Source organism: Mya arenaria, chromosome 11 (genome assembly GCF_026914265.1).
Source record: "Mya arenaria isolate MELC-2E11 chromosome 11, ASM2691426v1".
In the NCBI taxonomy this organism is placed as follows: domain Eukaryota; kingdom Metazoa; phylum Mollusca; class Bivalvia; order Myida; family Myidae; genus Mya; species Mya arenaria.
Window position 1 is genome coordinate 28,294,167 of NC_069132.1, and position 25,246 is coordinate 28,319,412.

Genomic DNA, 25,246 nt, shown 5'->3' on the forward strand with positions numbered 1-25,246 from the left:
AGTCAAGACGCCAGCTTTTTGTTAATATCCTATGGTAATTAGAATATATATGCTGACGCTTACGGTACGATGTTTTTTAACGTTATTTTCTTAGAAGTCTTATAACTCCTCATAATGTTACATACACATGTACTGTAGATCTGAAGCAATGAAGAGAACGAGCAAACTGTTGACACTGTTTCGGGCAATACTATTTCCCGGTCCCGGTCTCATCCGGTCCCCGTCTCCTCCGGTCTCTGTTTTCCAAATTTTATAGTAGCTTTCGGGCGTAATCGAGATGGTGTGAATGACAGCTGGGGGTAATAGGATTACAAAAGATTTCAGTTGATTAATACATTAGATATTTGTTCATATACTATGCACATGAAGTTAAATAAGTGTAATGAATAGCAAATACATTGTGTTTATTCGTTTTTAAATTCAGTTATTAGTATAGTTTTGATAATAGTAATAAAAGAATTGAGAAATGATACATAAGCAGTTAGAGATTTATTGAAAACTTCAAGTTGACCAAAAAAAATATTCTGCTAAAGTTGTGTAATAATGACAAAGGTTTTCGAATGTATTCAATGTTAGCGAAAAGCACAAAACATATAAACGAAAAATGAAGACGTGGTGTGTTCCTTACTTAAGAATGGCGCAACTTCAAATAAGCACTCTTCATCAAGACATACTGTTTATATATTGTATTCTATTTTGTAACATAGACTGTAGAAGCAATTAAGATTGTCAAATAATTTAACAAACATCGGCAACACAATCCGTTGCTTGGGGCCATAAGTTATGAACCGGGAATTATGAGACCTGATGAGACCGGATTTTACGAGGAGAGACCGGGAATTAGTATCGCCCCGAAATCCAATCGGGATTAGGAACCCACTTATTACTCCCATATATTTATTGTATGCACATTGGAATATACTGGATAAGGGGTTTATATTTAAACTCTGATAAAAATGATTCAAAAATGCCGAAGCTATAGAAACTTGAACATAAAAATGTCTCGTGACGAAAATTCAAGGGAAATCAGATTTTGGATTACAGGAATCCACTAATAATGCACCAGTTAAATAATGACCCCCCCCCAGGTCCGGGGAATATCGGGCACATTGACTTTTGGTCCAGCCAACCCGGCTTAAATCCCAGCCCTGTGGGAACGAACAGATGGTAAAATCCCCGCCAAATGCCCCCGCACCCCAGGGACTCTAGGTGAGGCCCATTCCCCGCTATATTTAAAGCGAAGCAAAACAACCGCAGTCACCCGGCACTGCGTTGCCACATGAAAGGTAAAAACACGGCCCATTTCCCCGGCTATCCCCGGTAAATGCTCGAAACTGGGGGGGGGGGGGGGGGGGCGGGTATGCACATTTGTTTTCGTGTTTTTTTTTAATGTGCAGAATATGTACAAAACTAATTTCAGAAATCCACAACTTCCATACACACCCATAGTACAATGAGGCATCCTCATTTATGGCCCTTTTTTATATCGCATTATAATTTAAAAAAAAAAACACACAACAACACAAGAACACGAAAAGCGATGTATCATCGATACACATGCATTATGTTTGTTTTCTACAATAATGCTTGCTTTGTCTGTGTGTCTATTAACTTTGGTTCTTGGCTATATTTACAATTTAGTTTCCGGATACTAGGAAAAGGGATAACCTTTATTGTCGGACAATTTTACATGTTGTTTTACAATAATGAAAAACAACATGTATACAAAATGAAATGACGTAGACGGCGAAAGATAATACCAACAAAAAAGTTTACAATGGTTCTTCGTGATGACCTCTGCTGGGCTTCAAAAGGAACAGTATCGGCGTGTGCACAACCAACACCGGACATCTAAGAAGCTGCCATTCAAAGCAAATGACAAAAAAAAACGAACATATGCAATGGGCTTTTAGCATGTGTGTATGTACCAACGTGTTGGAGAGGTTAACTTATTGATGTCTGCATTCAAACAACGAATAACTGATATTTATATAAACGTGGGTTAAATGATTCTACTAGAGCAAGATCACACATACTGTTTGCAAATTTTAAATTTCTTTCTTATTTGTCAAATGCTAATATATTAAAATATAGGCTACAAACAGATAAGAGATAGAAACCGGTAGATGGCACAAACCTGTAGCAATACCGCGCACTATGATAGAAAATGACTTGCATGCTATTAATTTGAAGATAATTTTTATTTTATTCTTGAATGTCAACTGTATAAAGAACTAAGAAAGAAATATTGAAAACATATTATTATACCGCACCGACTACACCTACTTTTTATTTTATTATTTAAATTTCAAAATGTTACTGCAAACAGAAACGTTGCCATTTATCTTTATTATAATGAAATGGAATTAAGAGAGTGATATTTATTGTATTCAGGGTAATATTGTCAACATAAACTGCTTCACCCTTAAATATTACTATATTAATTGATGCTACTAGAATATTGTTTGGTCGCATGATTTGCTGTGTTTATAATTTTGATTAGTTGCGAATTTGTATTATACCTTGACTATGTTTAGAAACATGTTTCGTTATTATGTTATGTTCACGCATGGGTATTTTTGTATATGGATTTAAAAGTAAACTGTAAAACTGTAATGGTATTCAGTGAGAATGCGCACAGTCACCCCTTTTGGGCTAAGAAAGTAATAGTCTTGGCTTATGTGCAGCCAACACCGGACATCTAAGAAGTTGCCAAACAATAACAAGAACATTAATTTAGGAGTGGTATTGAGTAAGGATGTGCAATGCCACTCGTGATGGGATGTACTAATAATGATTGGCTTGTGCACATCAAACACTGGACACCTAAGAAATTGCCTTACACTAGCTGTCACCAATGACGGGAATGAACAGTAATACACGGCGTGTGTACGGTTGAAATTAACCTCTTATAAATTAAATCAGTATTCTTGAAATAGTGAAAAAGATTGAAGTTTACCAGTTGACGCCAGTTGAGATGTCTAGTTCTTTGGCTGTTTTGTCTTAGTCATTGTCTTGGTCTTGATATTGACTTGTGTTTTCGTTAGGTGGGTGTTTTACCCTTTTGAGGAATGATCAATTCAACTGGATAAACAAGTAAGTGAGCTATATAACAGCTCACAACGTAGACAAAAGAATAAAGACATTACATTTACAATCTTGTTTTTGGTATTAATTGTTATGTAAAATCATGTCTAAAAGTACTAGTATTCGAAAATAAGTGATCCATGGAACATTCAATTGAATCTGTTATATCCTTGAAAATATAAAGATCAAGATTCTTTAGTGCATACATTTAATTATCATTTACATAAACTTCTTTTACAAGTTCATGAAAAAACAAGAACGTTATTTGCATCTTTTAATTGGACTTATCATCGACATACTGGATTCCTGTAATCCAGTTGGATTCCTGTTGTATAATAAATGGTTATTTTACTTTTACTACGTCGATTTGGGGTCAATTTTATCTAAATTTGAATTATAAACCCCTTAGGAAGTATATTCCAATATGCATAAAATAAAAACATCATTTGTCAATAATATATGAATTATTATTGGATTGTATTCCTGTTGCAACAATGTGTACACACCGGTCTCAAAAATAGACAGTAAGACCGGTGTGTACACAATGCCTGTTGCAATGCATGGATAAACCGAATTTCTGTTTCGCCGTGTACCGGATATATCCGTTTCTTACTATACGTTTTGTCTAATGAACTTGCGCGCGAAGAGAAAATAGTCAACATCGTGATCTTCACCTCTTCGTCTTTTTCCCCCTAAATATCCATTGTCAATGTGTCACCGCTAAGTGAAATGGAATAAAGTATGTCCCTTTACAATACGATTTGTATGTAGAGGTTCTTGTTTGATTCTGTCCAACCATGAACAATTGTTGACCATTTTAAAATGGCGCATTTTGCATGGTTTGAAAATCTTTGAATTCATGAATTTTTCTGCATATTTATCACCTTTATGACTAGGTAGAAGATTGTATGCCGCAAATGAGTGTTTACAGGCATTTTTCATACTTTAAAGCTGCACTCACAGATTGAACGATTTGACAACTTTTTTAGTTTTTGTCTTGGAACGAGCCAATTTGTGCGAAAATCCATGGAAACCAGTGATATAAGACGGCTGACAAATATTAGATCGCAGATTTTTATATTCAAGCTCAAAAATATATGTTTTATGCATTTTTGTTAAATAATAATAATTAATAAAACATTAATTTCGAACGGAAATATCAAAATCTGCGATCTGATCTTTTGTTAGCAATCTTACATCATTGGTTTGCTGATATTTACGCACAAATTTGCTCTTTCCAAGACAAAAAAGTTGTATAAATGTCAAATCTGTGAGAGTGCAGCTTTAACAGTAGTAGCAGATAGTTTTATAATGTTACTGCCTTTATGTCTTGCTTGCAGATTATGATGTGCCAATAAGCTCCAGTTAGCTGCAGCTTTTTCCCCTGGCAGTAGTCCTGCAATCTGGATCCAGGAGCTGCAGCTCTGAATCCAATATTTCAGTAGAATGAAGATGTAAGTGAACTCTGTAGTACTTGTTTGTGTGTAAAGGATTTAAGAGTGTGATTTGTAGCTAATCAGGTGTAAACAAGCAACTTATAGACAATGGTAATGTGCTGTACTCTTAATTTTATGCCAAATCAAACCTTCAAAACAGATACTTAAAGCATTTTATATTTAAATTGGGCATAATGATGCTATCTCTGCATTTTCTACATCATGTAGCCACATCATACATGAAAACACAAGCAGTTGTCATGGATCTTTCAGTGTTGTTTTTTTTGCCATTTCCGTTGTTGGGCCATATAATTATCCCGGAAGCAAACAATTTGGCATATTGTGGTGTTTTGACTGTCTATAAACACATGATCACTAAAAGTTTTTTTTGTTAAACTGAACAGTTCTGTTACCTTTGTATATAAGTGGACCAGAAAAACATAAATTTGACAAGTTTAAGCATTTCAGTTTGGATGTATGTCATTTCTTATATAAAATGCTAAGCCAATAAAGTGGATTTTTTTTATTTTGCTAAGAGAAAAATCTTTAAAGAGTAAGGCAGGCCATTTGTTGTGGTGCTGTTTTATAGACACCATTGAAAGCTACAAGGAAATCTTTACTTGGTCAGATTATTCCAATGCATAAGGAAATAATGGCTCTTCAGAGGTTTGTGCCTTACCATTTGATTGTTTTCTGCTTTTTATGAAAATACCACAGGTGCTAATACTTCTCTAATACAGGTCTCATTCCTTGTGTTTAATATATCACTGCCAAACTTTCAGTATGTGTTGATATAGCCTATAGTTGAACTAGAGGAGTTTTGAAGTCTGTTTTTTAATTCTTTTATTTAATAGGCTCAAGACCACAGTTTTCAGCCAGACCCCCAACCCGCTGTCCCCCATCCCCCATTGACCCAGATCCGGATGTAAATACAGAAAAAAGTGAAAGCCAGGTTAGTGTCCAGATGAAACATATAGTACAATAACTGTGGTCTTTAGGCCAACAGGTTCCACTGAAATCATTTGTTTGATCAACAAATTCTTGACTCAGAGATTGGTCCACTTGATCATGCATACCAACTCTAGTGGGGTGGGGGTTTGAAGAGATATGAATGTTGATACTGTTTTATAGAGTTTTTGCTTTTCTTAAGTAACCAATTTGAAGCTTGCTATTGTTTATGATTTGTATTTCTATGATATACAGTACTGTTAAGACCAAACTTTACACTCTTGTTCACTAGGAGTGCACTCGAAGTGAACAATTTGTGCACTATGGATAAACTAATGTAGTCTGTAGTTTATTAGATAAGCCAGTATTGATTTTCCTGGTCCACTCAGATTGGCCTTACTATATTGATTTAATTTAACTGATAAGATCATTTCCTCTAGCAGATTAACTTGTGATAAAACATTTTAGTATACTGCATTTATTGATGACTTTATGATGATCATCATTTAATGGGCCAGTAACTAAAGACAAGGGGTTTCTACCCAGCATTTACTGGTCATATTTGTCAACTTTTTAATTCTAATGTAGGTGAAATAAGAATAAAACATTTCTTAAATAAATCCAATAAATATTCTTTGTAAGCCAATATTTGAAAATAGGGGTGTTATCAATATAATTGTGCTACTGTTGTAACATCCAAACATTTGTTTTGGTAATTCAGACATTTAATTAAAGTCAATTAGTGATTACAAAGTAATAATTCTGAATCCTAAGTATATAAGTGAACAGCACTATTATATATTCAAACAGTGAATGCAAAACCAATGTTTATGATAAAAAAGGTAATTGTAATTAAAAAGTAGAAAAAAAAAATGCATGCAGTGTTGAAAAAAAAATACCTTGCCTTAATTAGATTTAAAAATAGAAGCTCAGGCTATTTCTTCAGAAACAGATTTTTCATACATGCATTACATTATAACTTCATCAAAAAGTTTATAAATACTAATCTAGATGATATTGCAATTGTCTGTAACTTTCCTGTATAGATGTTACGTAACTATATTCACGATTAATTTCATTACTTTTCATAAATAAACATCTTAAAAGCCTAGTTTGAGCATTTGATACTGAATGTATCTATTTATCTTTATCTATAAAAAGAGCACTAACGGGAATTATCCTACCAAATGGCCCACTAACCAGGCATTAAATTTGAATTTTAGAAAATGATAAAATGCTTATTCATACTTTTGTAATGAGATTACCCAATGTAACAATGTTAGCCCCAATAGGTCGGGACAATAAACAATACACAGGAAGTATCAGGGACCCTGCTGTGATAACTTAAAAATGACAAAAAAGGGAATTCTCCTATGCATCCAACCATTAACCAGGCATTACAATGAATATGAGTTCTATTAAACTTACTATTTGATGTTAAAATACGTGATATGCATGGTTAAAATTAAATATCTCTACTCTTAACAATTTGATTAACAAATGATAAAACGTGTCCTAAAGAAATATTTTTTTTTTAAATTTATAATGCAATTGCAAAATATAATTAATAGAAATAAACTATTTTCCATCTTTTATAAAAAACATATTTGTTAACATCTCTTCTCTAAAACCAAATTTGTAAGAAAATATTGAGTTGCCTAGTTTTAAGAAGATTGTCATGTTAATTCTCTGCTGTGTATCCCTTGTTTATTGTCATTGCAGGGGCCAATTTCCTGTGTATTTGTTTATTGGCTCGGGGCCATTTGGAGGTGACACCATTTAGAGTAGAAAATAGCATTGTCCTATTAATACACAACCAATTCTTGCATAAACAATATATGCATGGCCAATGTATAAATTTGACTGATGAGAAGTAAATAATAAACCAATAAAGTAACATTACATTTAAGTTGTTGGATATAAATCATATAAATGGGATATTATTAATAATAACTAACATTACTCTTATTCTTACTCTAAATCATTGTTATAATGCTTTTAATATGATTTAAAAAGTTATCAAAATGAAACGGTAAGTCAAACACTGACAGATCTGAGATTTAAAAGACAGCAGGAGGCAATAAAGATAAAGATCAATACACATAATTGTGTACTATGGGGGGGGGGGGGGGTGCTTAAAGAAGGCTTAGTGTAGCCTTCAATGGAAAGTATTTCATTTAATAATGAAGCAGCAGAACCAATTATACAAAACTTCTAAAATATATGTTTATCTATTATGTGTTTCAAATTAGAAATGCAATCAATAAATCTGGGTACAATTTAGAAAATGTACTATAATAATTAATGTTGTACTTATTTGATAATGATTGCTGTTAGGCTGTCACCTTAAATCACAATACATTTGTTAAACAAAAATAAACATAAAATTATAAGTTTTAGAATAGATGGAAGAAAATCTTGTTTTTTATAACCTTTGAATGAATCAACAATGGCACAACAATTTCACAGTTTGAGCTTGGAACAATAAGGTATGAACCTTGAGGATTACCTATTTTAAATAACGAACAACTTCATTATCACCTTGTAAAATGTATTGTTATTTACATGAAAGATCCAAATGGATTATAAGTATTCTCTATAAATTAATTAACATCTGTTTAAACTACACCCATCATTCTAAGTTTCACTGTAAAGATAGCCTTTATTATAGACTGAATAAACCTTATCTGGTCAGCCCCTTGTCTGCATTTAGTCTTTCCCTAGTCTTCCCCTTGTCTTACCCTAGTGCACTACGAAGTGCACTGATGGTGAACTGATAGTGAACAAGAAGTTCACTAACTGTCAAGTTTGGTCTTAACAGTACTGTATGCTAAAAATCAAAGGAACTTGATCAAAGATAACATACATATACTGTATCATGTTTTTTAGTTCATGTTTATCTGTAAATCATGTCTGTGGAATGATCAAATTGAGTCTGATCTCCATCTCAGAAAATATAGCTATTTATAATTCAATTTCACTTTTATCTACATTTCTAGGACTTGTTCTGACTGTATCTAACTGATCTACAGCTGCTGTTCCTACTGAATTTGAGGTGACTGTTCGGTCGTCGAGGGCATGGCGAGGATAACAAGCAATAGTCATGTATCACATTTGTTCAACAGGGTTTCTGCCAGGAATTTCATAAGGTATGTCGGAAGGGGAGGGTTTGGGAGGGGTGTGCCCTCCCGACATCGATTTTTTTTTTTTTCGTATCAAAAATGGTGCAATTTCCTGCATTTTAAACAAGTTTACAGTTATGTTCCTATGATTTAGAATTACCAACTAAAGTCCGATTAACATTAAAATTATTTGTGAAAAAGTTTAATGGTTTCTCTTCCTGAATTATTGGTATTTCTCAAGTTTTCCGACAATACAATATCGACGATATTGATCGACTCATGTTTCGTTTAGTGCGGATATTATTTATATTGACACCGTTGACGTCACATCAAAATGTGTAAAGCACGCTGCATGCTGGAACACGAAAGAGCTTGGAGCAAAGCGACTGCTCGTGTATTCGTATTTAAAGCTGCAACAGCTAATATTTTTAAAGCCAGGTTGGCTAAATAATAACTTAAGTGAATGTAATCTATATTTTCAGATTTATTTATCTTTTTTTCTAAATAAATTAAAAGAGCCATAAAATATTCAAAGTTTAATAATAAGCAACACAAAATATAACTTTACACTTTTAAACTAAAGACGGGAACGCGACTCAATTAATTACGACGACATAACCCTTGTTTATAATAACACAGATATCTTAACACGGTTCTCAATTATAATTTAATAATTGGTTAACAAACGGACTCGGGATTAAGAAACAAAATAAAACGACACATGATTTACTCGGGATTAAGAAACAAAATAAAACGACACATGATTTATGTTACCGAAATCAATTAACACTTATTGTTTACTTTGCGTTCATAGATGATTATAGGGATGAAGGTCGCAATTACGTCGGTGGTGTTTTTCACACATTCCCATTCTGATAAAGAATAGGAGGAGTTTGGTTAATTGGCACTGTTGAACCTCATCGACACGCCTTCATGCTGTCGTCGATCCTGAATGGCTGATACAAATGTCGTAATAGTCCCGACACGCCTTCTGGCTGTCAGTCAACCGTTGTAATCGCAACGAAATTGTGTATTGTCAAAACTGATGATAAGGATTGTCGCTACGCGGATTAAAGCATGTCGGCATAATTAACGTGTGTCGGTAATAGGCCTTGCCAGCGGAAGGCACGTCGGGCCCGACAAGCCATAAAGGGCTGGCGGAAACCCTGGTTCAAAATTATAAGGTCACAGTGTTTGTGGATATTCGAGGGGCTGAACTCTGGTGTTTGAAATCAATGGATAGGACCAGCTCATATGAATGAACCCAAAGAGTTTGTAAATGCACATATTAATTTGCTAGAGCCATGGAATATCACTTTATTTATTATACCCCCAACAAACGAAGTTTGAAGGGGGTATGTTGGAGTCACCCTGTGGTCGGTCGCTCGGTTTATCAGTAGGTCCGTTGCAATTTACCTTGTCCGTGGCATAACTTAAAAGCTACTGTCACTTCGGGCGTTAATTAATTTTGACATGTGTTTATATTCATTGATTAAATAAACAGACATTGAGCACATGGCTTGAGCCCTGAATAGCACAGCAATTAGCTTTTTTGTCATCGTAAATTTCGGCGAATCCAACTTCGCCATTGTCAAGGCGACTTAGTAGCTCCAGTCGCCTTGAAGGATGCATTCTTGAATAATAAGGCTTTGCGTATAAAAAACATGATGCGTAACACATTTAATTAGCAGAATTTTTTTAAATCATAAGGAAAACACGGTAGCCCAATCCGGCTAGTTTATGTGGAAAATCGGTAGCCCCAGCTGAAATTTGGTAGCCTCGGGCTATCGGGCTACCGCGAATTTGGAACACTGAAGTGACATTTGGAATTATACAGCTATCTGGTTGAAAGCTGGCCATTTGACCATGCTTAAAAAAAGAATATTGATGTTTGAGTATGAAATTGTAAATATAATAATTCATAATATAAAATAATAATACCTTATTTTCTTATATAGTTTTGACATATAAACATTTACAGGATTTTGGAATTATACAGCTATCTGGTTTAAATTTGGCCAGTTGACAGTGCTTAACCAAAGAATATTGATGTTTGAGCATGAAATTGTAAATATAATAATACATAATATAAATTAATAATACATTACTTTCTTATATACTTTTGACATTTTAACATTTACACTCAAGGCAATAGAAATAAAAAGTGAGTCGGTTTCATTAAAGGGACTGTACACCAGATTGGCACTAAAGAATTTTATTTCTATAACGAATCTCAGGGCAATTATTTTGCTTGCAATAATTGATAGGACCAGCTCATTTCAATGAAGCCAAAGGGTATTGCACATATTAATTGCTAGAGCCACTGATGGAATATCACTTTATTTATTTTAAGGGGCTGCTGATCTTTTGGTTAATCCTCATCTTGGAGGACTCCTTTGAGAGCTTGTGGATGCAGTTATCTGCACAGCCGAGTTATCATTTTAGGAGCCTTCCTCTGATGTTTGAAACATAATTATCTTTCTATAGGTCGCGTTTTTTTTCTTATTTCGGGAATGTAACATATACCTGTGTCATTTGGAATTTGAAATTATACAGCTATCTGGTTGAAATTTGGCCAGTTGACAGTGCTTAACCAAAGAATATTGATGTTTGAGTATGAAATTGTAAATATAATAATACATAATATAAATTAAAATACATTATTTTCTTATATAGTTTGAATAAAGCCAAAGGGTATTGCACATATTAATTGCTAGAGCCACTCATGGAATATCACTTTATTTATTTAAGGGGCTGCTGATCTTTTGGTTAATCCTCATCTTGGAGGACTCCTTTGAGAGCTTGTGGATGCAGTTATCTGCACAGCCGAGTTATCATTTTAGGAGCCTTCCTCTGATGTTTGAAACATAATTATCTTTCTATAGGTCGCGTTTTTTTTTTCTTATTTCGGGACTGTGACGTATACCTGTGTCATTTGGAATTTGAAATTATACAGCTATCTGGTTGAAATTTGGCCAGTTGACAGTGCTTAACCAAAGAATATTGATGTTTGAGTATGAAATTGTAAATATAATAATACATAATATAAATTAAAATACATTATTTTCTTATATAGTTTTGACATATTTTCTTATATAGTTTTGACATTTTAACATTTACACTCGAGGCAAAAGAAATGAAAAGTGAGGCGATTTCATTAAAGGGACCGTACACAAGATTGGCACTAAAGAATTTTTTTCTGTAACGAATCTCGGGGCAATTATTTGGATTGCAATAATTGATAGGACCAGCTCATTTGAATGAAGCCAAAGGGTATTGCACATATTAATTGCTAGAGCCACTCATGGAATATCACTTTATTTATTTAAGGGGCGCTGATCTTTTGGTTAATCCTCATCTTGGAGGACTCCTTTGAGAGCTTGTGGATGCAGTTATCTGCACAGCCGAGTTATCATTTTAGGAGCCTTCCTCTGATGTTTGAAACATGATTATCTTTCTATAGATCGTGTTTTTTTCTCTTCTTTCGGGAATGTAACGTATACCAGTGACATTTGGAATTTGGAATTATACAGCTATCTGGTTGAAATTTGGCCAGTTGACAGTGCTTAACCAAAGAATATTAATGTTTGAGTATGAAATTGTAAATATAATAATACATAATATAAATTAAAATACATTATTTTCTTATATAGTTTTGACATATTTTCTTATATAGTTTTGACATTTTAACATTTACACTCGAGGCAAAAGAAATGAAAAGTGAGTCGATTTCATTAAAGGGACCGTACACAAGATTGGCACTAAAGAATTTTTTTTTTTAATGAATCTCGGGGCAATTATTTGGATTGCAATAATTGATAGGACCAGCTCATTTGAATGAAGCCAAAGGGTATTGCACATATTAATTGCTAGAGCCACTGATGGAATGTCACTTTATTTATTTAAGGGGTGCTGATCTTTTGGTTAATCCTCATCTTGGAGGACTCCTTTGAGAGCTTGTGGATGCAGTTATCTGCACAGCCGAGTTATCTTTTTAGGAGCCTTCCTCTGATGTTTGAAACATAATTATCTTTCTATAGATCGTGTTTTTTTTTCTTATTTCGGGAATGTAACGTATACCAGTGACATTTGGAATTTGGAATTATACAGCTATCTGGTTGAAATTTGGCCAGTTGACAGTGCTTAACCAAAGAATATTGATGTTTGAGTATGAAATTGTCAATATAATAATACATAATATAAATTAAAATACATTATTTTCTTATATAGTTTTGACATTTTAACATTTACACTCGAGGCAAAAGAAATGAAAAGTGAGTCGATTTCATTAAAGGGACCGTACACAAGATTGGCACTAAAGAATTTTTTTCTGTAACGAATCTCGGGGCAATTATTTGGATTGCAATAATTGATAGGACCAGCTCATTTGAATAAAGCCAAAGGGTATTGCACATATTAATTGCTAGAGCCACTGATGGAATATCACTTTATTTATTTAAGGGGCGCTGATCTTTTGGTTAATCCTCATCTTGGAGGACTCCTTTGAGAGCTTGTGGATGCAGTTATCTGCACAGCCGAGTTATCATTTTAGGAGCCTTCCTCTGATGTTTGAAACATAATTATCTTTCTATAGGTCGCGTTTTTTTTCTTATTTCGGGAATGTAACGTATACCTGTGTCATTTGGAATTTGGAATTATACAGCTATCTGGTTGAAATTTGGCCAGTTGACAGTGCTTAACCAAAGAATATTGATGTTTGAGTGTGAAATTGTAAATATAATAATACATAATATAAATTAAAATACATTATTTTCTGATATAGTTTTGACATTTTAACATTTACACTCGAGGCAAAAGAAATGAAAAGTGAGTCGATTTCATTAAAGGGACTGTACACAAGATTGGCACTAAAGATTTTTTTTTTCTGTAATGAATCTCGGGGCAATTATTTGGATTGCAATAATTGATAGGACCAGCTCATTTGAATAAAGCCAAAGGGTATTGCACATATTAATTGCTAGAGCCACTGATGGAATATCACTTTATTTATTTAAGGGGCGCTGATCTTTTGGTTAATCCTCATCTTGGAGGACTCCTTTGAGAGCTTGTGGATGCAGTTATCTGCACAGCCGAGTTATCATTTTAGGAGCCTTCCTCTGATGTTTGAAACATAATTATCTTTCTATAGGTCGCGTTTTTTTTTTTCTTATTTCGGGAATGTGACGTATACCTGTGTCATTTGGAATTTGAAATTATACAGCTATCTGGTTGAAATTTGGCCAGTTGACAGTGCTTAACCAAAGAATATTGATGTTTGAGTATGAAATTGTAAATATAATAATACATAATATAAATTAAAATACATTATTTTCTTATATAGTTTTGACATATTTTCTTATATAGTTTTGACATTTTAACATTTACACTCGAGGCAAAAGAAATGAAAAGTGAGTCGATTTCATTAAAGGGACCGTACACAAGATTGGCACTAAAGAATTTTTTTCTGTAACGAATCTCGGGGCAATTATTTGGATTGCAATAATTGATAGGACCAGCTCATTTGAATAAAGCCAAAGGGTATTGCACATATTAATTGCTAGAGCCACTGATGGAATATCACTTTATTTATTTAAGGGGCGCTGATCTTTTGATTAATCCTCATCTTGGAGGACTCCTTTGAGAGCTTGTGGATGCAGTTATCTGCACAGCCGAGTTATCATTTTAGGAGCCTTCCTCTGATGTTTGAAACATAATTATCTTTCTATAGATCGTGTTTTTTTTTCTTATTTCGGGAATGTAACGTATACCAGTGACATTTGGAATTTGGAATTATACAGCTATCTGGTTGAAATTTGGCCAGTTGACAGTGCTTAACCAAAGAATATTGATGTTTGAGTATGAAATTGTAAATATAATAATACATAATATAAATTAAAATACATTATTTTCTTATATAGTTTTGACATATTTTCTTATATAGTTTTGACATTTTAACATTTACATTCGAGGCAAAAGAAATGAAAAGTGAGTCGATTTCATTAAAGGGACCGTACACAAGATTGGCACTAAAGAATTATTTTTTTTAATGAATCTCGGGGCAATTATTTGGATTGCAATAATTGATAGGACCAGCTCATTTGAATGAAGCCAAAGGGTATTGCACATATTAATTGCTAGAGCCACTCATGGAATATCACTTTATTTATTTAAGGGGCGCTGATCTTTTGGTTAATCCTCATCTTGGAGGACTCCTTTGAGAGCTTGTGGATGCAGTTATCTGCACAGCCGAGTTATCTTTTTAGGAGCCTTCCTCTGATGTTTGAAACATAATTATCTTTCTATAGATTGTGTTTTTTTTTCTTATTTATGGAATGTAACGTATACCAGTGACATTTGGAATTTGGAATTATACAGCTATCTGGTTGAAATTTGGCCAGTTGACAGTGCTTAACCAAAAAATATTGATGTTTGAGTATGAAATTGTCAATATAATAATACATAATATAATTTAAAATACATTATTTTCTTATATAGTTTTCACATTTTAACATTTACACTCGAAGCAAAAGAAATGAAAAGTGAGTCGATTTCATTAAAGGGACCGTACACAAGATTGGCACTAAAGAATTTTTTTCTGTAACGAATCTTGGGGCAATTATTTGGATTGCAATAATTGATAGGACCAGCTCATTTGAATAAAGCCAAAGGGTATTGCACATATTAATTGCTAGAGCCACTCATGGAATATCACTTTATTTATTTAAGGGGCGCTGATCTTTTGGTTAATCCTCATCTTGGAGGACTCCTTTGAGAGCTTGTGGATGCAGTTATCTGCACAGCCGAGTTATCATTTTAGGAGCCTTCCTCTGATGTTTGAAACATAATTATCTTTCTATAGGTCGCGTTTTTTTTCTTATTTCGGGAATGTAACGTATACCTGTGTCATTTTGAATTTGGAATTATACAGCTATCTGGTAGAAATTTGGCCAGTTGACAGTGCTTAACCAAAGAATATTGATGTTTGAGTGTGAAATTGTAAATATAATAATACATAATATAAATTAAAATACATTATTTTCTGATATAGTTTTGACATTTTAACATTTACATTCGAGGCAAAAGAAATGAAAAGTGAGTCGATTTCATTAAAGGGACCATACACAAGATTGGCACTAAAGAATTTTTTTTTCTGTAATGAATCTCGGGGCAATTATTTGGATTGCAATAATTGATAGGACCAGCTCATTTGAATGAAGCCAAAGGGTATTGCACATATTAATTGCTAGAGCCACTGATGGAATATCACTTTATTTATTTAAGGGGCGCTGATCTTTTGGTTAATCCTCATCTTGGAGGACTCCTTTGAGAGCTTGTGGATGCAGTTATCTGCACAGCCGAGTTATCTTTTTAGGAGCCTTCCTCTGATGTTTGAAACATAATTATCTTTCTATAGGTCGCGTTTTTTTCTTCTTAGTTCGGGAATGTAACGTATACCAGTGACATTTTGAATTTGGAATTATACAGCTATCTGGTTGAAATTTGGCCAGTTGACAGTGCTTAGCCAAAGAATATTGATGTTTGAGTATGAAATTGTAAATATAATAATACATAATATAAATTAAAATACATTATTTTCTTATATAGTTTTGACATTTTAACATTTACACTCGAGGCAAAAGAAATGAAAAGTGAGTCGATTTCATTAAAGGGACCATACACAAGATTGGCACTAAAGAATTTTTTCTGTGACGAATCTCGGGGCAATTATTTGGATTGCAATAATTGATAGGACCAGCTCATTTGAATGAAGCCAAAGGGTATTGCACATATTAATTGCTACAGCCACTGATGGAATATCACTTTATTTATTTAAGGGGCGCTGATCTTTTGGTTAATCCTCATCTTGGAGGACTCCTTTGAGAGCTTGTGGATGCAGTTATCTGCACAGCCGAGTTATCTCTTTAGGAGCCTTCCTCTGATGTTTGAAACATAATTATCCTTCTATAGATCGTGTTTTTTTTTCTTATTTCGGGAATGTAACGTATACCAGTGTCATTTGGAATTTGAAATTATACAGCTATCTGGTTGAAATTTGGCCAGTTGACAATGCTTAACCAAAGAATATTGATGTTTGAGTATGAAATTGTAAATATAATAATACATAATATAAATTAAAATACATTATTTTCTTATATAGTTTTGACATATTTTCTTATATAGTTTTGACATTTTAACATTTACACTCGAGGCAAAAGAAATGAAAAGTGAGTCGATTTCATTAAAGGGACCATACACAAGATTGGCAATAAAGAATTTTTTTCTGTAATGAATCTCGGGGCAATTATTTGGATTGCAATAATTGATAGGACCAGCTCATTTGAATGAAGCCAAAGGGTATTGCACATATTAATTGCTAGAGCCACTGATGGAATATCACTTTATTTATTTAAGGGGCGCTGATCTTTTGGTTAATCCTCATCTTGGAGGACTCCTTTGAGAGCTTGTGGATGCAGTTATCTGCACAGCCGAGTTATCATTTTAGGAGCCTTCCTCTGATGTTTGAAACATAATTATCTTTTTATAGATCGTGTTTTTTTTTCTTATTTCGGGAATGTAACGTATACCTGTGTCATTTGGAATTTGAAATTATACAGCTATCTGGTTGAAATTTGGCCAGTTGACAGTGCTTAACCAAAGAATATTGATGTTTGAGTATGAAATTGTAAATATAATAATACATAATATAAATTAAAATACATTATTTTCTTATATAGTTTTGACATTTTAACATTTACACTCGAGGCAAAAGAAATGAAAAGTGAGTCGATTTCATTAAAGGGACCATACACAAGATTGGCACTAAAGATTTTTTTTTCTGTAATGAATCTCGGGGCAATTATTTGGATTGCAATAATTGATAGGACCAGCTCATTTGAATGAAGCCAAAGGGTATTGCACATATTAATTGCTAGAGCCACTCATGGAATATCACTTTATTTATTTAAGGGGCGCTGATCTTTTGGTTAATCCTCAATCTTGGAGGACTCCTTTGAGAGCTTGTGGATGCAGTTATCTGCACAGCCGAGTTATCATTTTAGGAGCCTTCCTCTGATGTTTGAAATATAATTATCCTTCTATAGATCGTGTTTTTTTTTCTTATTTCGGGAATGTATCGTATACCAGTGACATTTGGAATTTGGAATTATACAGCTATCTGGTTGAAATTTGGCCAGTTGACAGTGCTTAACCAAAGAATATTGATGTTTGAGTATGAAATTGTAAATATAATAATACATAATATAAATTAAAATACATTATTTTCTTATATAGTTTTGACATTTTAACATTTACACTCGAGGCAAAAGAAATGAAAAGTGAGTTGATTTCATTAAAGGGACCGTACACAAGATTGGCACTAAAGAATTTTTTTCTGTGACGAATCTCGGGGCAATTATTTGGATTGCAATAATTGATACGAACAGATCATTTGAATAAAGCCAAAGGGTATTGCACATATTAATTTCATGAGCCACTGATGGAATATCACTTTATTTATTTAAGGGGCTGCTGATCTTTTGGTTAATCCTCATCTTGGAGGACTCCTTTGAGAGCTTGTGGATGCAGTTATCTGCACAGCCGAGTTATCATTTTAGGAGCCTTCCTCTGATGTTTGAAACATAATTATCTTTCTATAGGTCGCGTTTTTTTTTCTTATTTCGGGAATGTAACGTATACCTGTGTCATTTGGAATTTGAAATTATACAGCTATCTGGTTGAAATTTGGCCAGTTGACAGTGCTTAACCAAAGAATATTGATGTTTGAGTATGAAATTGTAAATATAATAATACATAATATAAATTAAAATACATTATTTTCTTATATAGTTTTGACATATTTTCTTATATAGTTTTGACATTTTAACATTTACACTCGAGGCAAAAGAAATGAAAAGTGAGTCGATTTCATTAAAGGGACCGTACACAAGATTGGCACTAAAGAATTTTTTTCTGTAATGAATCTCGGGGCAATTATTTGGATTGCAATAATTGATAGGACCAGCTCATTTGAATAAAGCCAAAGGGTATTGCACATATTAATTGCTAGAGCCACTGATGAAATGTCACTTTATTTATTTAAGGGGCGCTGATCTTTTGGTTAATCCTCATCTTGGAGGACTCCTTTGAGAGCTTGTGGATGCAGTTATCTGCACAGCCGAGTTATCTCTTTAGGAGCCTTCCTCTGATGTTTGAAACATAATTATCTTTCTATAGATAGAGTTTTTTTTCTGATTTCGGGAATGTAACGTATACCAGTGACATTTGGAATTTGGAATTATACAGCTATCTGATTGAAATTTGGCCAGTTGACAGTGCTTAACCAAAGAATATTGATGTTTGAGTATGATATTGTAAATATAATAATACATAATATAAATTAAAATACATTATTTTCTTATATAGTTTTGACATTTTAACATTTACACTCGAGGCAAAAGAAATGAAAAGTGAGTCAATTTCATTAAAGGGACCGTACACAAGATTGGCACTAAAGAATTTTTTTCTGTAACGAATCTTGGGGCAATTATTTGGATTGCAATAATTGATAGGACCAGCTCATTTGAATAAAGCCAAAGGGTATTGCACATATTAATTGCTAGAGCCACTGATGGAATATCACTTTATTTATTTAAGGGGCGCTGATCTTTTGGTTAATCCTCATCTTGGAGGACTCCTTTGAGAGCTTGTGGATGCAGTTATCTGCACAGCCGAGTTATCATTTTAGGAGCCTTCCTCTGATGTTTGAAACATAATTATCTTTCTATAGGTCGCGTTTTTTTTTCTTGTTTCGGGAATGTAACGTATACCTGTGTCATTTGGAATTTGGAATTATACAGCTATCTGGTTGAAATTTGGCCAGTTGACAGTGCTTAACCAAAGAATATTGATGTTTGAGTGTGAAATTGTAAATATAATAATACATAATATAAATTAAAATACATTATTTTCTGATATAGTTTTGACATATTTTCTTATATAGTTTTGACATTTTAACATTTACACTCGAGGCAAAAGAAATGAAAAGTGAGTCGATTTCATTAAAGGGACCGTACACAAGATTGGCACTAAAGATTTTTTTTTCTGTAATGAATCTCGGGGCAATTATTTGGATTGCAATAATTGATAGGACCAGCTCATTTGAATAAAGCCAAAGGGTATTGCACATATTAATTGCTAGAGCCACTGATGGAATATCACTTTATTTATTTAAGGGGCGCTGATTTTTTGGTTAATCCTCATCTTGGAGGACTCCTTTGAGAGCTTGTGGATGCAGTTATCTGCACAGCCGAGTTATCTCTTTAGGAGCCTTCCTCTGATGTTTGAAACATAATTATCTTTCTATAGATAGAGTTTTTTTTTTCTTATTTCGGGAATGTAACGTATACCAGTGACATTTGGAATTTGGAATTATACAGCTATCTGGTTGAAATTTGGCCAGTTGACAGTGCTTAACCAAAGAATATTGATGTTTGAGTATGAAATTGTAAATATAATAATACATAATATAAATTAAAATACATTATTTTCTTATATAGTTTTGACATTTTAACATTTACACTCGAGGCAAAAGAAATGAAAAGTGAGTCGATTTCATTAAAGGGACCGTACACAAGGTTGGCACTAAAGAATTTTTTTCTGTAACGAATCTCGGGGCAATTATTTGGATTGCAATAATTGATAGGACCAGCTCATTTGAATAAAGCCAAAGGGTATTGCACATATTAATTGCTAGAGCCACTGATGGAATATCACTTTATTTATTTAAGGGGCGCTGATCTTTTGGTTAATCCTCATCTTGGAGGACTCCTTTGAGAGCTTGTGGATGCAGTTATCTGCACAGCCGAGTTATCATTTTAGGAGCCTTCCTCTGATGTTTGAAACATAATTATCTTTCTATAGGTCGCCTTTTTTTTTCTTATTTCTGGAATGTAACGTGTACCTGTGTCATTTGGAATTTGGAATTATACAGCTATCTGGTTGAAATTTGGCCAGTTGACAGTGCTTTACCAAAGAATATTGATGTTTGAGTGTGAAATTGTAAATATAATAATACATAATATAAATTAAAATACATTATTTTCTGATATAGTTTTGACATATTTTCTTATATAGTTTTGACATTTTAACATTTACACTCGAGGCAAATGAAATGAAAAGTGAGTCGATTTCATTAAAGGGACCGTACACAAGATTGGCACTAAAGATTTTTTTTTCTGTAACGAATCTCGGGGCAATTATTTGGATTGCAATAATTGATAGGACCAGCTCATTTGAATGAAGCCAAAGGGTATTGCACATATTAATTGCTAGAGCCACTGATGGAATGTCACTTTATTTATTTAAGGGGCGCTGATCTTTTGGTTAATCCTCATCTTGGAGGACTCCTTTGAGAGCTTGTGGATGCAGTTATCTGCACAGCCGAGTTATCTCTTTAGGAGCCTTCCTCTGATGTTTGAAACATAATTATCTTTCTATAGATAGAGTTTTTTTTTCTGATTTCGGGAATGTAACGTATACCAGTGACATTTGGAATTTGGAATTATACAGCTATCTGATTGAAATTTGGCCAGTTGACAGTGCTTAACCAAAGAATATTGATGTTTGAGTATGAAATTGTAAATATAAAAATACATAATATAAATTAAAATACATTATTTTCTTATATAGTTTTGACATTTTAACATTTACACTCGAGGCAAAAGAAATGAAAAGTGAGTCAATTTCATTAAAGGGACCATACACAAGGTTGGCACTAAAGAATTTTTTTCTGTAATGAATCTCGGGGCAATTATTTGGATTGCAATAATTGATAGGACCAGCTCATTTGAATAAAGCCAAAGGGTATTGCACATATTAATTGCTAGAGCCACTGATGGAATATCACTTTATTTATTTAAGGGGCGCTGATCTTTTGGTTAATCCTCATCTTGAAGGACTCCTTTGAGAGCTTGTGGATGCAGTTATCTGCACAGCCGAGTTATCATTTTAGGAGCCTTCCTCTGATGTTTGAAACATAATTATCTTTCTATAGGTCGCGTTTTTTTTTCTTATTTCGGGAATGTAATGTATACCTGTGTCATTTGGAATTTGGAATTATACAGCTATCTGGTTGAAATTTGGCCAGTTGACAGTGCTTAACCAAAGAATATTGATGTTTGAGTATGAAATTGTAAATATAATAATACATAATATAAATTAAAATACATTATTTTCTTATATAGTTTTGACATATTTTCTTATATAGTTTTGACATTTTAACATTTACACTCAAGACAATAGAAATGAAAAGTGAGTCGATTTCATTAAAGGGACTGTACACAAGATTGGCACTAAAGAATTTTTTTCTGTAACGAATCTCGGGGCAATTATTTGGATTGCAATAATTGATAGGACCAGCTCATTTGAATAAAGCTAAAGGGTATTGCACATATTAATTGCTAGAGCCACTGATGGAATATCACTTTATTTATTTAAGGGGCGCTGATCTTTTGGTTAATCCTCATCTTGGAGGACTCCTTTGAGAGCTTGTGGATGCAGTTATCTGCACAGCCGAGTTATCTTTTTAGGAGCCTTCCTCTGATGTTTGAAACATAATTATCTTTCTATAGGTCGCGTTTTTTTTCTTATTTCGGGAATGTAACGTATACCTGTGTCATTTGGAATTTGGAATTATACAGCTATCTGGTTGAAATTTGGCCAGTTGACAGTGCTTAACCAAAGAATATTGATGTTTGAGTGTGAAATTGTAAATATAATAATACATAATATAAATTAAAATACATTATTTTCTGATATAGTTTTGACATATTTTCTTATATAGTTTTGACATTTTAACATTTACACTCGAGGCAAAAGAAATGAAAAGTGAGTCGATTTCATTAAAGGGACCGTACACAAGATTGGCACTAAAGATTTTTTTTTCTGTAATGAATCTCTGGGCAATTATTTGGATTGCAATAATTGATAGGACCAGCTCATTTGAATGAAGCCAAAGGGTATTGCACATATTAATTGCTAGAGCCACTGATGGAATATCACTTTATTTATTTAAGGGGCGCTGATCTTTTGGTTAATCCTCATCTTGGAGGACTCCTTTGAGAGCTTGTGGATGCAGTTATCTGCACAGCCGAGTTACCTTTTTAGGAGCCTTCCTCTGATGTTTGAAACATAATTATCTTTCTATAGGTCGCGTTTTTTTCTTCTTAGTTCGGGAATGTAATGTATACCAGTGACATTTTGAATTTGGAATTATACAGCTATCTGGTTGAAATTTGGCCAGTTGACAGTGCTTTACCAAAAAATATTGATGTTTGAGTATGAAATTGTAAATATAATAATACATAATATAAATTAAAATACATTATTTTCTTATATAGTTTTGACATTTTAACATTTACACTCGAGGCAAAAGAAATGAAAAGTGAGTTAATTTCATTAAAGGGACCGTACACAAGATTGGCACTAAAGAATTTTTTTCTGTAACGAATCTCGGGGCAATTATTTGGATTGCAATAATTGATAGGACCAGCTCATTTGAATAAAGCCAAAGGGTATTGCACATATTAATTTCTAGAGCCACTGATGGAATATCACTTTATTTATTTAAGGGGCTGCTGATCTTTTGGTTAATCCTCATCTTGGAGGACTCCTTTGAGAGCTTGTGGATGCAGTTATCTGCACAGCCGAGTTATCATTTTAGGAGCCTTCCTCTGATGTTTGAAACATAATTATCCTTCTATAGATCGTGTTTTTTTTTCTTATTTCGGGAATGTAACGTATACCAGTGACATTTGGAATTTGGAATTATACAGCTATCTGGTTGAAATTTGGCCAGTTGACAGTGCTTAACCAAAGAATATTGATGTTTGAGTATGAAATTGTAAATATAATAATACATAATATAAATTAAAATACATTATTTTCTTATATAGTTTGACATATTTTCTTATATAGTTTTGACATTTTAACATTTACACTCGAGGCAAAAGAAATGAAAAGTGAGCCGATTTCATTAAAGGGACCGTACACAAGATGGGCACTAAAGAATTCTTTTCTGTAACGAATCTCGGGGCAATTATTTGGATTGCAATAATTGATAGGACCAGCTCATTTGAATAAAGCCAAAGGGTATTGCACATATTAATTGCTAGAGCCACTGATGGAATATCACTTTATTTATTTAAGGGGCGCTGATCTTTTGGTTAATCCTCATCTTGGAGGACTCCATTGAGAGCTTGTGGATGCAGTTATCTGCACAGCCGAGTTATCTTTTTAGGAGCCTTCCTCTGATGTTTGAAACATAATTATCTTTCTATAGGTCGCGTTTTTTTTCTGGAATGTAACGTATACCTGTGTCATTTGGAATTTGGAATTATACAGCTATCTGGTTGAAATTTGGCCAGTTGACAGTGCTTAACCAAAGAATATTGATGTTTGAGTGTGAAATTGTAAATATAATAATACATAATATAAATTAAAATACATTATTTTCTGATATAGTTTTGACATATTTTCTTATATAGTTTTGACATTTTAACATTTACACTCGAGGCAAAAGAAATGAAAAGTGAGTAGATTTCATTAAAGGGACCGTACACAAGATTGGCACTAAAGAAATTTTTTCTGTAATGAATCTCGGGGCAATTATTTGGATTGCAATAATTGATAGGACCAGCTCATTTGAATGAAGCCAAAGGGTATTGCACATATTAATTGCTAGAGCCACTGATGGAATATCACTTTATTTATTTAAGGGGCGCTGATCTTTTGGTTAATCCTCATCTTGGAGGACTCCTTTGAGAGCTTGTGGATGCAGTTATCTGCACAGCCGAGTTACCTTTTTAGGAGCCTTCCTCTGATGTTTGAAACATAATTATCTTTCTATAGGTCGCGTTTTTTTCTTCTTAGTTCGGGAATGTAATGTATACCAGTGACATTTTGAATTTGGAATTATACAGCTATCTGGTTGAAATTTGGCCAGTTGACAGTGCTTTACCAAAAAATATTGATGTTTGAGTATGAAATTGTAAATATAATAATACATAATATAAATTAAAATACATTATTTTCTTATATAGTTTTGACATTTTAACATTTACACTCGAGGCAAAAGAAATGAAAAGTGAGTTAATTTCATTAAAGGGATCGTACACAAGATTGGCACTAAAGAATTTTTTTCTGTAACGAATCTCGGGGCAATTATTTGGATTGCAATAATTGATAGGACCAGCTCATTTGAATAAAGCCAAAGGGTATTGCACATATTAATTTCTAGAGCCACTGATGGAATATCACTTTATTTATTTAAGGGGCTGCTGATCTTTTGGTTAATCCTCATCTTGGAGGACTCCATTGAGAGCTTGTGGATGCAGTTATCTGCACAGCCGAGTTTTCTTTTTAGGAGCCTTCCTCTGATGTTTGAAACATAATTATCTTTCTATAGATCGTGTTTTTTTTTTCTTATTACGGGAATGTAATGTATACCAGTGACATTTGGAATTTGGAATTATACAGCTATCTGGTTGAAATTTGGCCAGTTGACAGTGCTTAACCAAAGAATATTGATGTTTGAGTATGAAATTGTAAATATAATAATACATAATATAAATTAAAATACATTATTTTCTTATATAG

At 33.3% G+C, this 25,246-nt stretch overlaps 1 protein-coding gene across 1 annotated transcript in view; it reads left to right on the forward strand.

The window, feature by feature from the left end:
* The first annotated feature begins 4,440 nt into the window (after positions 1-4,440).
* Positions 4,441-25,246, forward strand: part of LOC128209551 (coatomer subunit beta-like) — a 43,984-nt gene continuing 23,178 nt past the window's right edge. Inside the window, exons 1-3 of the mRNA XM_052913625.1 lie at positions 4,441-4,541; positions 5,378-5,475; positions 8,471-8,620. The gene's annotated coding sequence lies outside the window, so the exon portion shown is untranslated. The remainder of the gene's footprint in view (positions 4,542-5,377; positions 5,476-8,470; positions 8,621-25,246) is intronic.